At 47.8% G+C, this 4,508-nt stretch overlaps 1 non-coding gene across 1 annotated transcript; it reads left to right on the forward strand.

Annotated features, from left to right (window-relative positions):
- The first annotated feature begins 3,275 nt into the window (after positions 1-3,275).
- On the forward strand, positions 3,276-3,346 carry trnas-cga (transfer RNA serine (anticodon CGA)). Its single transcript has one exon. It is a non-coding gene; the product is annotated as a tRNA-Ser (tRNA).
- Positions 3,347-4,508: the final 1,162 nt, after the last annotated feature.

Consider the following 4,508-nt stretch of genomic DNA (forward strand, 5'->3'; position numbering starts at 1 on the left):
GACTCCGTCCCCCCTCCCCCACACTGAGAAACTTACCTTCTTCCCCCTCCCCACCAGTGTTGCACCTCATTTCCCCGGATGGGGCTCCGAAGGCACGGCAGTGCCGGTCACCGGGCTGAAGATCGCAGCTGGATATCAGGAAGTGATGGGATAATAATTAATGCAGGTTTGTGGTCCCGTTGCCGAGCGGTGGGGGTCCCCCCACAACGCCTCGCCGTCGCCGGCAATATCGAGCCAGGCCCTGCCGGCGTTGAGGTCCGTGGCGGGCCTCATCCGGGGCCATCTTCAGGCGGCTCCCACCCCACCCCCACCACAGATCTCGACGTTGAGGGCTCTATAGAATCCAGCCCATTGTTTCTGTCAATCTCAACTCCACAAGGATTTGTCTGTTAATTGTAGAAAAATTAAAGCTCTATAACCTTTCGATAAAAGGGGGTTTCAAATCCATTTCCAAACAAATGATAGTTCTCATTGTGTCTAGAACATGTTTTCTTACATACAAACATACCAATTAGGAGCAGGAGTAGACCACTCGGCCCCTCGAGTCTGCTCCACCATTCAATAAGATCATGGCTGATCTGATTGTAACCTCAACTCCACATTCCCACCTGCCCCCGATAACCTTTCACCCCCTTGTTTATCAAGAATCTATCTACCTCTATCTTAAAATATTTCAGAATTTCTGTCGTCCAGCAACTCTCACTTTATTTCCTGGATTTCACCTAAAAAATGTATTTCCACACTTTGGATATCCTGTACTTCATTAATGTTTTTGCTCTCTGGGGATTTCCCTTTAATTATATTCAGCGCTGGTATTTTACTGCCACACACTGACTGAAAGTGTCCCATCTTTCTGCAGGAAAAACACTCAGCTTCTTTGGCGAGGCCACACCTACTGCAATTGGTTGCAGCTACCACTAGATGCTCTTCCCGTCTTTCTTGTCTTTTACCCCTAATTTTTCCTTTTGTTTTCTGAACAAATTCAATTGAGTCTGCAACTCTCGAGATCAGACTCTCCCTGTCCCCTTGGACAACGGATTGGTTAAACTTTCTAACCTCTGTTTGTCTGCTCAATTGAAACTCTTTCGTTAATGTGAGACAAGCCCTGGACTGTAGATGATCTGAAAGGGTGTTGTCTAATACCCCGAACACAATCCTGTCTCCATTCAGCTCTTCCCTTAAGTTGCGGTATTCACAATCCTCCTTGAGATTGTACAAGTCATTGATAAATGAATGAATACTCTCCCCTTTCTGTTTTGTCCGCTTATTAAATTCAAAGTGATTCCTGACAATGCAGCAGCCAGCCGACGTCATCAGAGCGCTCCAAGCTGCGCACATGCACAAACAGTCTCCTGCGCTTTGAGATGCTGCGCATGCTCAGCCTCCGTCTTCCAGGACGAAGTGGCGCATGCGCGGGAAAACTCTCTACCCCCTCTCAGCCACTCACTCCAGGCCGCTCGCTGCCCGCTCCTCGCTACCCCGCTCCCCCGCCCTCCGGCCGCTTGCTACCCCCCCCACCCCCGCACTGCCCTCTCTCCGTCCACTCACGGCCCGCTTCCCCCCTACGTCCCTCCAGACACTAGCTCTCAGCCATGCTGCTTCCCTCCTCTCGGCCTCTCGCTCCAATATTCGATCATTCTTCACCGCACCACCCGAGAAAGCAAGGCGAGCCTCGAGGGGTGATGGGGCAATGTTGGAGTGAGTGGCCGAGAGGAGGGAAGCGGCAGAGCCCATGGCCTGGAGTGTGAGCGGCCAGAGAGCAGGATGGGGGTGGTGGTGGGTGAAGCGGGGAGTGAGCAGTCAGAGAGTGGGATGGGGGGAAGCGGGGAATGATTGTCCGGAGAATGGGATGGCACTGTTTAGAGGGGATTTGAGGAAAAAATGTTTCACCTCGAGGGTGGTTGGAATCTGGAACACATTGCCTGAAGGAGTGGTAGAGGCAGGAACCCTCACAACATTTAAGAAGTATCTAGATGAGCACTCAAAACGCCACAGAATACAAGGCTACGGCCACGTGCTGGAAAATGGAATTAGAATAGATAGGTACTTGATGGCCGGCACGGACACGATGGCCGAAGGGCCTGTTTCTGTGCTGTATAACTCTATGACTCTATGAAACCTCACTGAATTACAGAGGGTGTGCAGCACTGTCAGAGGTGCTGTCCTTCTGATGAGACTTCAAACAGCGCAACGTTCTCCGAGTATCAACCAAAACATGTCCATTGTGTAGATATGTGCCATATTTGCTTATGAAATGACAGTCACTGCTCCGAAAGTAATTCACTTTAGGTGCATTAAGATGACTTGGTACTGTATAACGCGAATGCGCAAGAGGTAGCGGGGGACTGTTGGGGTGGGACGGAGGCGGCGATGGCAAACTTTGAGGGGATTTTTGGGTCGAAGTTGTTTTCTGTGATAAATTGAGTAGCTCCATCTTTAATCCAGGCAGCTGCCTGAATGTCACAGACAGTGACGTTTCAGTGGAAGAGGCTGCATTTGCGCATGTGCTAGTACAGCGTCACCTGGTGGTTGCGTTGTCAGCAAATGCAGCGTTTTAACTTTGGCTCCACGATGACATTTTTTCCTCAATTAAAATATGTCTTGAGTGCCTTAATAACTTCTTCACATGCAGCCTTCTGTTCTTCATGAGGATGTTGCCTGCACACTCCCTCCATTGCAGACAATAGCGTACTGACCTGTTCCATGTCTGGCTTCTGCACGACACCCGATGCAGTACGATACCTTGCAAACCTCTGGAACCATCTCGGCCACTCCTCGGCTTGGTTCAGTCCAGTGACCTTTTCAAAGGTGCAGGCAAAGATTTCTCCATCTTCGCTTTGGTTTACTGTGGCCCCATATAATATTCTGATATCTGTCAAGGCTTAGTACAGAATTTATAAGAATCTGACGGTTAAAATAACCTGAGTTTACTCTACACACCTTGCATTGAAGGTTTCATCGACAACTCTCCATGAGGTGCCACACAGATTATATTACATCACTTCCTGTGATGATGCACATAGTCTATTTATATAATCTGCCCAGTAACAACCCAATGTCCACTCTTATATTATTGCACAGATGTGAGAAAAGCTGAGGATGGGAATGGAACGTCTGAATGAAGATTTCATGATGCTGATGATGTAAATGAGGCTGATCTGTTACCCATTCCACAATCCCTCTTTATTTCTGTGCATGTTTCTCGATGCTGTTTCAACCAAATTGAAAAAGAATCACAAATCCTCCTCTGGAGCCTCAGGTGTCCATTAATAAAAGGCATGGTGGCCAAGTGGTAAGGCGTCAGTCTCGAAAACTGAAGATCACGGGTTCAATCCCGTCCGTGCCTTATGATTAGATTCTCACTTTAAATGTGATGTTTCCAGAAAAGATGTGCGTTGCATTTGTGTCGGCCATCTGGAAATCAGTGTCATGTTACACTTTATTCTGGACACTGTGAAGAACATGAGAAGCAGCCACATGGTTCCTCGAGCCTTCTCTGCCATTGACAGAGTGAAAATAACTGAGGTCCAAGTACTGAACCTTTTTACAGTGCATTTGCTTGATATTTAACAGAGCTATTCTATTAAGGGCGGCACAGTGGCGCAGTGGTTAGCACCGCAGCCTCACAGCTCCAAGGACCCGGGTTCGATTCCAGGTACTGCCTGTGTGGAGTTTGCAAGTTCTCCCTGTGTCTGCGTGGGTTTTCTCTGTGTGCTCCGGTTTCCTCCCACAAGCCAAAAGACTTGTAGGTTGATAGGTAAATTGGCCATTATAAATTGTCACTTATGTAGGTAGGTGGTTGGGAAATATAGGGACAGGTGGGGATGTTTGGTAGCAATGTAGGATTAGTATAAATGGGTGGTTGATGTTCGGCACAGACTCGGTGGGCCGAAGGGCCTGTTTCAGTGCTGTATCTCTAATGTAATCTCATCCCACATCCCGCACTCCTGTCCTTTCCCCCATTGCCCTGTCATATTTTCCATGTCAGGTACATATCCCATTCCATTTAGAGTTAACATTGAATCTGCTTCCACTGACCTTTCAGGATTGCATTCCAGACCAGAACAACACACTGCGGAAAAAACAATCTCCTCATCACAACTCGAATTCTTTTGTCAATTACTTTAAATGTGTTTCCTCTGGTTACTGACCCTTCTGTCACTGGCAACACTTTCTCCTTCTTCACTCTGTCAAAACTCTTCAGGATTTGCATTTCCTGCTGCCTTTGCTGATATAACAAAGCTGAGCACACATCACCAAAAGGAATATGATTGGCTCTGAATCACATTTATCCTTCCTGTCAATCTGATGTGGATCTTGTATTTTCCCGGAACCAAACAATCTGAGCAGCAAGTGTGGGTTCCAGTGATTCCCACCGCTCTGAGAGAGAGAGGATGTGATAATGAGCCAGATAGAAGAAAGGAGTGAGATAGAGAGTAAAATAGCCCTGGTCTGTTTCTACTAACCCCCGGCCCCCTACTTAAAATGGCATCATTTTCTCCTGCCTC

The sequence above is a fragment of the Heterodontus francisci genome, unplaced genomic scaffold, assembly GCF_036365525.1.
Source record: "Heterodontus francisci isolate sHetFra1 unplaced genomic scaffold, sHetFra1.hap1 HAP1_SCAFFOLD_102, whole genome shotgun sequence".
NCBI lineage: Eukaryota > Metazoa > Chordata > Chondrichthyes > Heterodontiformes > Heterodontidae > Heterodontus > Heterodontus francisci.